Raw genomic sequence first — 11,334 nt, forward strand, 5'->3', positions numbered from 1 at the left:
ATCTGTAAAAAACGTTCTCACCTCTAAAAGAGCAATAAATACATTTGACAAATTAGCCCTTAGTTTTACATATTTCTGGACTTGTTCTTCACAGATATGAAGAGTAAAGGTTCATTTAGTCAACTATGTTGATGCCTTCTGCAGTGTAAATAATGTGTGAATCGAACAAAACTATTTACAACTTTGTTTGTCTGAGATTTGTCATGGTGAATGCTTTAGATAAGGATAAAGAAAGTCACACTATGTGTTGTCTTTACAAGAGCTTTGACTACAGCCACTGCATATATTATGCATCAATACCCGTTTATATCCCCCTTTTTTCTGAAAAAGGGCCGCATTAACAACACCCCCTTTTTCAGAAACATCTAAGAAGAATGGAGTAAAATAATCGGAGAATTAAAACCATTCTATCTGTTAGAGGTCAAATGAACAGCAGCTACAACACGCTCTAGGCCCATAAGAATACAGAGAGAGGTAATACACCAGTGAGAGTTAACAACATGCTTCAAAAGCATCATGATACACAAAGTTGGGAGTACGAATGTAATTTAAAGTGACGTGGTACAGGTCTTTTGGAGGGACTAAAGGCTAGATGGACTGCACCCAAGTTTTCCAAAAGTTGTAAAAAGCAAGAATGTCCCCTTTTTCAAGTGTCTCTGGGAATGGTCGTTGGTGTACCCGTGAACTCCACCACTGGAACACATTGCGATGAAGATTGAAGGTTGTGAAACATCACCAGTGAGAGTGGAGTAACATAGTCTTGTGTCAACCACAGAGCTGCATGAATTCAACAGTCATTGTGAGGAGGGGCTCTGCCAAACCCTCTCCCTTAAAGCACTCTGGATGACCCTTGACATGTAACCAGGCTGCTATCACACCTGGTTGGCTCCTTGTCCATTAGGAGTCCGGTACTGATAAGAACCATGCTGCTTGCTGCTTCTGAGGGCCCTGTGAGGGAGGGCCGGATCAGCCCACTGTCCTGGGCGGTGTCTGGCCCAGTGGTCGAGTGTCCCACAATAAAAACATCCTTGATTCTGTGGACCTGGAGCAAACCCACACCAGCCAAGTCCACCATATCCCCTGTAACCACGTCTGTACAGATTGAAATTGTACCCTGTACTCCTCCCACAAGAGTGATATGGCTGCTGTACATATGGTTGCTCTAGATTAAACACCGGAGCTTATTTGGTTGCATCATAAAGTAGCCTCTGCCTCTTTAAGCTGCATCTTTAAGAGGTGCAGCTCTAAGTCTTATTAACTCTATCATCTGCTGTTTGCTGTTGTTTATGTGAGCGTAAGTGATGTAAGACGTGTATCTCCCATATGGGGAGCGATACACTATTAAAACCAAGCATTTCAACTAGTTTTGCTTTTACTCATTCTGAGAGGCCTGCTACTAGGACTGCTTGTTTGAACTAAAACTATGCCACCCCTAGTACAACCTTATATTAAGAACATGCCATCAAGTGTAGCACCATCTAAGTTGACTTCACTTTTGTGTACAGTTTGTCATTGATGTCAGTAACATTTCCAGTCTAATTCTTTAAACATCACTCGTAAACAGTCTAGAAATAGTTGAAATGTCAGCAAGGTGAACATAATTACGAAGTTTAAATTATTGTCTAAGCTATGGGGCCAAAATAAAGTAATTTTTGGTTTTCTATTTTAAGAATGTAAAAAACAAAGTAGGTTGTTTGTATAATCAATGCATGCAAATAAGTACTAGTGATCTACGACAGCTACCTCATTTCCTGCGCTCCTTGAATTAATCAATGCTTAAATTTAGCTATATAATATGTCTATATAACAACAAGAAAAACACTATAAAACATGAACACATTTAACTACCTAAAAACAAAGTAATACTGGGTGATACTGAATGGGCTAAGAAAGGGTGGGGCCGTCTTCTCTCCTGTAAGACACCCTATCTAATCTCTCCTTTAAAGGTGCATATCAACCCAGTGCACAGAGCCAACAAGCACACAGACCAGAGTCCCACTCTTCCAATCAACAGCCAAAACCCAAAATGAATCTTCTAGCAGTTAAAAAGGAACTCCTCCTTTTAACTATGCAAATGTATAGTTCATCTATTTTAAACCTTTTAGAAGAGTTTTAAAAGATTTTCTCCTCTCCTTCAGTAAATGTTCCACTATTAATGCCTATCTAATAACACTAAAATTCTATTTATCAATCACACTCAAACAAAATAATTACACAGGCCTTCACACACATGATTTACCACACAGCACACAAACACACACATCAACAGACATCAACAGCACACACACACACACACACATCTACTCAGCACAGCACTCACACACACCTACTCAGCACAGCACTCACACACACACATCCAAAAACTCCTCCAGCACACACACACATCTACTCACGGGTTTACCAGGTAGAGCTAAAGGTGTTGCTCAAAATACCGGTAACAGGGTAAAAGAAAAAACCCCTACCTTTCTCCTTTCCACTCTCTGAACCAGTGAGAGAAAAGAGAAAAGGAGCTACGATGAATGGAATAAAAAATATATATTTCTAAATATTTGTACTTAAGGAGCAGAACTTAAGTTCAAATTAACACACAACAGAAAACACTATACACGTGAACAGCAGAAAATGAATAGACGCAATGCTCCATTCGGAGTCCTCACTGGCAAGCTTCTACAGCAGTCCTAATGACAACTGCGGCCAGTGACTGGGGGTTCTATCCCAGACTCACAAACAGTTTTAATACACTTCTGCTGAATCACCGCCTCCCCAATGATCCCACACACAGTTCTCTGTCGACTGAAATGACCAGCGCTCAACCTGTTGCCTTCATTACATTGTCATTCAGTGTCAGAAGAAAAGACCCAGCCCAACATTTATCCCAGCCAGTCTCTCGCCCCTGGCTTTCTAACCAGTCTCTCGCCCCTGGTTTTCTAGTCAGTCTCTCGCCCCTGATTTTCTAACCAGTCTCTCGCCCCTGGTTTTCTAGTCAGTCTCTCGCCCCTGACTTCTCTTCGTACGGCCTTCTGTTCGATCGCTTACTTGTATTCTTGATTCAATTTTCTAAATTTAGACATTAACACCGTCTATACCCAAACCAGACAACGATAATTTAGGTTTTCCAATGTGCACAATTTTATGGAAAAGGTTTGTGTTCACCTTTGGTTTTTGTGAGGCCTCTCGATGTCTGGATAGGTCTGGACGTTGTACCATAGACTTCAATGCAGTCGTTCTACTACCTTAAGAAATTAATACATTTGAATTAAACATATTTCAATTTTTTTTTATAAATTAATCAATACTTACGTCCTCCATCAAACCTCATCCCCCATCGTCGGGGTCACCAAGTGAAGGATAAAAGTAGGTAATGATGGATAAAAGTTGCTATTTCATCCTTTTCCTAAATGTTGTTAATAGAAATCTGACTCCTCTAAATAATTACCTCAAATCTCTGCGCATTCTTTTGATGGGATGAGAGGAATGACTGGAGGCGTCTCTTTCAGGTTAACAGAGTTTATTAACCCGATGAATCAAGAATAGAAGTTACAGAGTCTCTGGGTTCAACACTACGCGTCCCTGACAACAGACAGATGCTGGATCAGTTCACGAAGTCTGAGCCCCGACTATCTTTCCCTGAACCCTTTTATACACTAGACAGAGAATATCTAACCAAATAATGCATTCAAGAATGTGCAGTTTTCTTCCTCCGATTGGGGCAACTTCCAAATTATGCGTCTTCGGATGAGTGGTTCCCCTTCTCTCATTGGTGCATCTACTCCCGAATCCTTTCACCATCTGTAGGGGAAGACACATCCTGCCTGGCCTGTTTCTTATCACAACCTGACATCTAGTCTAGTAACTAATTCTTTTTAAGGAGAAGACAATTTAGGTGATTAAGAATCAAGGCTAACTCAACCTATATAAAAGTGGGTGAGTGATTAACTGTTCAGGGCCATAAACTAAACCTATGTCTAAGTTGGTGAGTGATTCAATTTAAAGGGCCACATCAAACACATGTTGGAATGTGCACTCACTTCTGCAAGCCCTCTTCACACAAACACCTTACTGAAAAGTCAGACAATTTTATTAACACACACAAACCTGGAATGAAACATGATAAAATAACTGGTATAATATAAATGTAAGCGAACATCATTCAAACTGTAAATATCAAACCTTTGCTTTGGACCGGGTGATGAAACTTTATTGCAGTAAACACTTTGATTATAAGCAGAAAAAGGCCTAATATTCTATCAGCGTGCACTCTTTCTGAAAAGGACAAAGAATACCTGTGTACCTGAGAGGCGGCGGTAGCTCAGTCTGTAGGGACTTGGGTTGGGAACCGGAGGGTCGCCGGTTCAAGTCCCGGCACGGACCAAGTCCGGAAACTGGTCTGGTAGCTGGAGAGGTGCCAGTCCACTTCCTGAGCACTGCCGAGGTGCCCCTGAGCAAGGCACCGAACCCCAAAAACTGCTCTGGAGTGCTCTCTGTGGGCAGCCCCCTCACTCTGAGACCTCTCCATTAATGCAGAGTGAAAACCGAATTTCCCCTCGTGGGATTAATAAAGTATATATAATAATAATAATAATAATCATATATGCATGTGTATATATATACATAAACATTAGGGCTGCAACTATCGATTATTTTAGTGATCGAGTCATCTATCGATTATTCTGGAGATTAATCGAGTAATCTAAGAAATATTGCATTATTCCAATATTTTCAATTACATTACTTTTGCTTTATTTAAGAGCAATGGCAATATACAAGAGAGAAAATAAGACAGGTCTCTTAAATGAACAACTATTAATTACTAAAGTAAAAGTACTAAGTAGAACTTTTGTATGTGCTGGACAGTTTTTTTTTTGTTTTGTTATTTATTTGTTCATTTATTTGATGTTTTAAGTCACCATCACTCACAGCAATGAGTAAAGTGAATAATTCACCCTGCAATTAACTAACCCTCCTGTTGTCCTCGGGTCAAAATGACCCGCCACTGTGTTAAAACCCCCCAAAAAATCCTCTTAACGATATTTTTTTAACTTGAAATTTTATGACTTTGCCTAGATTGGCACCAACAGTAGAAAAAGTGAAATATTGCTTTTATTCACATTTCCATGTAAGCTGTACAAAAAAAGGTACAAAGGTGGTCTTCGGGTCAAAATGACCCGTGAGACAAAAAGAGTTAAAATCAAGGTCACAGAGTTATTTACACACCACAGAATGTTACAATGTTTTAGTTGTTTTAGTCAAGCAGTTGCAGAAGTGGTCTTCTCACAGACTGCTGTGCCTTAGTCTCAGATCAATTAGCAGTAAACGTGAACAAGACAGTAGCAGAAGTAAACAACACAAAGGCGTTCTCGCAGACTGCAGAGCTCTTTTTCTGTGGATTTCCAGAGATTATAAAGGTGCTGCAGATGACAGGGCCCCGAATTCTGTCTGTGCCGAAGCCATGAGTGTGCGTTATAACGTTGAAGAGGCTCTAGAGCTGATTTTTTCAGATGTCCAGCAAGACAACTCTGATTCAGAAGAAGAAGTGGAGGATGTATCAGAAGAAGAAGATGGGGAGGAATACAACCCAGAGCATGATGAATCATCTTCAGAAGAAGAAGATGACAATGGGAGAGACAAAAATGCCCATGACATTGTCTCTACATTCTACCTGTTTATCACACCAAGGTATGCCGTTTCTCATGCCGGCATACCTTGGTGTGACAGAGGGACTGAGGGGTCACAATGTTACATGTGACAACTTCTTCACATCTTATGAACTCGGACAGCAGCTCCTGAAGAGGAAGTACAGTTCGAAAGAACAAGCCTGAGCTCCCACCTGCACTGCTTGCGTCAAAGGAGAGAGAGGTATTCTCATCAAAACCCACCACCACTCTAGTTTCTTACCTCCAAAGAAAAACAAGAATGTAGTTCTTCTGAGCACACTGCACACAGACGGTGACGTTAGCGATCGTGAGGACAGGAAGCTAGTCATCATCCTAGACTACAACCGCAAAAAGGGAGGTGTGGACAACCTAGATAAGGTGATTGGAACATACAGCTGCAGAAGGATGACTGCTAGGGCAAGTAAGAGGAAGAGATGTCAGTTCTGCCCTCAAAAGAAGGACTGTAAAACACATACTGTGTGCTGCAGGTGTATGAAATATATCTGCAAAGGCTGCACACTTGCATACTGCCCTACATGTGCCAATTAGTAACGGGTTTTGTTATTTTTCATATTTTTGTATTGTATATTGTCTTAAATTGTTCACTGAAAAAAGAAAGAAAGAGAAAATAAAGAAACTGAGTCATTGGGATGAATAAAAATTCATTCAAAACTCCTTTGTGCACATTTTTTTTTCTTTTCATAAGCTATAGAAATGAAGTGAAGAGGGAAAACTCAGGTATTCACACATTTTGTGGTGAATGACAAGTTGTTTCTTCAAACAAGATGAAATTTGGTGTTTAAATTCAATTAAGCTGCTTATATTAGGGGTTTAGTGAAGACGGGTCATTTTGAGGACACGGGGTGTATACAGAAAATGAGGACAACAGGAGGGCTAATACTAAAGTAAAACTTGTAAGAAGTGCCCATTATTGATAACTGAGTAAATTTAACTTATGTATGTAAGTCAGGGAAGCTATCAACATTTACAGTGCAGCCTTGAGGGGAGCCGGTTGAGTTGTGTTGGAGGTCGGAGAAGGTGTTGTTGACCAAAACTCTTTTTGATCTGTTGGTCCAGGCTTTTATATCTGTTTAAGTAGGTGTACTTTCTTTCTCTGCAGGGACTTCCTGGAGAAACTAATAATCCTTCAAAGAATGTTACTGTGATTTATAATGAGGAAACAAACTCTTACTTTCCTCTCCCAAAAAGTCCCTGCTGTTTATTTCCTTATGTATAGGTGTAGGACAGGTACCTGTCAATTTGTGTACTTGACTTCCAAAGCACCAGAATTTCCAGTTTGGAAAGATTGCATTTGTGTGAGTCTTGGTTTTACTTAATTTCTAGTTTGGTTCTGTTCCTGCATAATCTGTAATAAAAAAATATATATGGACGTTCATAAACTTTTTCTGTTTATTTGACAACCCAAACATATTTAATTTCTTCATTAGTCTTTCTTATATATTCAATTCAATCAAGTGCTACAAAAGGGCACACATGAACAACATTGCAGTTATACTAAAATTTCACAAAGAAAATAAACTGTCAATAATAATAAAGAGTAAAGTGACCTTAGTGGAATGATGGATACGATAAGAAACTGATGTCAAATAGAATAAAGGGGAATAGTGTATGAAGACCAAATAAAGCATTAGGTGCAGCATAAGAGGAAAAAACATTGCCTTAAAATTACTAAGTAACGTGTAATTTTAGGTGTAAGTTGTACAAACAACTGCTTATTTAGCATAGTACACTAATATTTGAGTTCAATTAACTTAAACTGTTGTAGACAGTACTCAACAATTTAATTAAGATATACTCTTGATATAGTATGGACTACTCAAAATTACTATTTTAAACAACTTATTTATTTAAGTCGGGCTAACTAATGTGACGTGCCCTGCAACTTAGAATTTCTTTGTTGTACTTACTTGAACAGAATTCTGATTTACTTATTAAAGCCATGCAAACCGATTGCCTTAAAAAGACCAAGTAAGTTGTACTTATAACTTAAGTGCTCTAAACATATTAAAAAAAACAGGTTTGGTTTTTCCAAAATAATCACATTTACAGATACATGTGATAAATCATGATAGTAAAACAGTTGAAATTTCAATAATATGCAAATTTTTATTTATTTTTTCAAATCTTTCTTCTGCATGAACACAGACACCAACAATACAGCTGAATTACTGAACTTCCTGTATCAGAAAGATTTTGGAACAGGAAAAAAATGGATTCCATTGATTGTCAAAGTGTATTCTTAAAACAGTAGACCCAAGCACCACTCTCTGAATGAAGTTGAAATGTCATGGCTTTAGGATAGTCTGTGTAAGTGTCGAGCATATGACAGCCCGAACAACATGCTTGAGGTAGATTTTGGATATCTTCTATTACCATACCTCCCTCAACAATGATGGCAGTTGACACTGGCTCAAGGTGGAGGTTAGTGGAAGAGAGCGGCACATCTTCGTCGACGACAGTCAGCACCCCAACAGATACTTGGGCCCAGGCGACATCACTGTCAGAAACCTGTATGAAACCAAAAAAACAAAGTTACAACAGTGAAATGTTGATGAGCATGATCAATTTGAGTAATCTGTTCTGCCTGCAATGCACTTAGCAATTTTATCAACATTAGTCAGCCTGAAACATTTTTCAAACAGTTCACATCGTGTGAAGAAATGAAGTATCAAAGTCTTCTTTACAACCAGTTTCATTCACTGTCTTCGTTGACTTACAAGCTGAAACAGTAGAGGGAGAGAAATTTCCTACATTTTATGCACAATACCAAACCACAGTATGACAAGCAAGCTTAGCGCTGTTTGAGTGGTGCTATTAGTCTATCTATCTGACTATCTGTGTTGGGAGTAGCAGTAGACCTAATATGGCTGATTATCAGGGCCAGGATTCAACGTTTTTCCATTTATCAGAATCAGTGATTTATTTATATCTTTGATTGCTGATGTGCTACTTTGGCTTTAATATATGAGATAAAAAAATGGAGGTGGTAAAGATGCATGTGAATTGAAAAAAAATTGATAAATTATCAAGTGATTTGATTCATTTAAAGCTGAATTATTTTAAATAGTTTGAATTTGATGATAATAGCCATGTTTAATCATTCACACCACCCAATTGCATTTATCATGCAAGCAATACTTACTTCCAGTCAAAAAACAAAATAAAAATAGAAGCTACAAAAAGTGCTTGCTGTAAATGCTGTGTGAATGATAAATCAGCACAGTGTGAATGATGATGAAGCAATAAAGTTGATGATCAAAGAAATACTGTTGAAATAAAATGTCAATCAGTTTTACCAAATCAATTAACAGTTTATCACTGTACTTTTCAATTGATATGCATTTTTATCAACTGGATGTTTATCATTTATTTTTTTGTTACTTCCACCCCTCATACTAATGCAGCATCCTCTTTTGTCTGCAGAAAAAAATATAATGCTTACAGGTCCAATGCATCTGCAAGAAATTATATGAAGTGGAGATTTCAGTGTGGATAGACTATTGTAGATTCTAATGAAAGTGTAGCAGAGTAAATATGCTCTCCTGTTGGTTATAACTCTTTAAATTTAAATATCTTCCAAATTATGAGACCAGCATCTTACCGCCAGTGGACTGATGCCAAATTGACGAAGCAGCTGATCAGGCGTGCACTCTTTCTGAAAAGGACAAAGAATACCTGTGTATCATATATGCATGTGTGTATATATATATATATATATATATATATATATATATATATATATAAACATTAGGGCTGCAACTATCGATTATTTTAGTGATCGAGTCATCTATCGATTATTCTGGAGATTAATCGAGTAATCTAAGAAATATTGCATTATTCCAATATTTTCATTACTTTTGCTTTATTTAAGAGCAATGGCAATATACAAGAGAGAAAATAAGACAGGTCTCTTAAATGAACAACTATTAATTACTAAAGTAAAAGTACTAAGTAGAACTTTTGTATGTGTTGGACAGTTTTTTTTTTGTTTTGTTATTTATTTGTTCATTTATTTGGTGTTTTAAGTCACCATCACTCACAGCAATGAGTAAAGTGAATAATTCACCCTGCAATTAACTAATACTAAAGTAAAACTTGTAAGATGTGCCCATTATTGATAACTGAGTAAATTTAACTTATGTATGTAAGTCAGGGAAGCTATCAACATTTACAGTGCAGCCCTGAGTGGAGCCGGTTGAGTTGTGTTGGAGGTCGGAGAAGGTGTTGTTGACCAAAACTCTTTTTGATCTGTTGGTCCAGGCTTTTATATCTGTTTAAGTAGGTGTACTTTCTTTCTCTGCAGGGACTTCCTGGAGAAACTAATAATCCTTTAAAGAATGTTACTGTGATTTATAATGAGGAAACAAACTCTTACTTTCCTCTCCCAAAAAGTCCCTGCTGTTTATTTCCTTATGTATAGGTGTAGGACAGGTACCTGTCAATTTGTGTACTCGACTTCCAAAGTACCAGAATTTCAAGTTTCGGAAAGATTGCATTTGTGTGAGTCTTGGTTTTATGTTTCTACATTGACACACGCACACACACCTTGTGTGTTTCACAAGGTCATACAGAAATATCAAAGTTTCACCAGCAAAAGACATTAGACCATTTCCTGTCTATGTCTTGCAGGTTAAGTAGCCATCAATTTTCAACTTTATCACTAAAGCAGATGAGAGCTCAAGTTCAGGTCAGAGAAAAACAAACTTCTATGGTGAAAAACGCTTCAGTGTTTTGCTGCTTTTGAAGAGGATCACAGATTGTTTCTCGAAGGAGGATAATCTGCAGATCACTCAGATACTGTCTGTTAAAAATGACACTGAACCATTGTTAAGTTTACATTGGGATTCGACTGACAACATGTGAGTTGGCTTTGGCTCTAACTGATGACTGAAATCCTCAAATGTTGGAGTGGAACTGGTTCAAACTCACAGTCAGGGTCAGCAACTCTTTACTGGTTCTGATCCAAACAGAGCTAGTCTGTGATGAACACCTCAACCAAATCAAACTGGTCTCAGTTTGCACTCAGCGGTGCCAAATTGTTTTTGAGGCTGTCATGGGGAAATTAAGTCTTTGGGGCCAATTGAATAAGCTAATTTATTGTGAAATTGCAGTTTATTACAACAATGTTTGTACATAACTTTTTTTCCCTTTTTTAAGGGCAATGGGAACATTTTTCTCACAGTGAATTACTGAAATCAACAAACGTATGAACCTGATTATAAAAGTGTCTGTTCTGGAAGGCAAAGAGATTGGTCAGAAAAGTGACCTCAACCTATTAAAAAAATATATAATAATAATAATATGATGATGATGCACTTCTACACCGCCATCATGCAGTCGGTCCTCTCCTCCTCATCACAGTCTGAGCGTATCATCCGCTCTGCAGATAAGGTGATCGGCTGCAATCTACGATCTCTGCATGACCTGTAAACCTCCAGGACCCTGAGGCGTGCAGGTAAGCCGTGGCTGACCCCTCTCACCCTGCACATGGACTGTTTTGCCACAAATTTTAACAGTGGGCTTAAATATGTGAATATACTCGCTGAGTAATATTTAAATCGGGGATGTGATTGGTAAAGACGCTAAATATACCCTCCAGTCACACTGCACAGCAAAAGTAGAAAAAAAGTTGTAACAAATACTGATTTATTACAACTTG

Source organism: Symphodus melops (genome assembly GCF_947650265.1).
Source record: "Symphodus melops genome assembly, chromosome: 2".
In the NCBI taxonomy this organism is placed as follows: domain Eukaryota; kingdom Metazoa; phylum Chordata; class Actinopteri; order Labriformes; family Labridae; genus Symphodus; species Symphodus melops.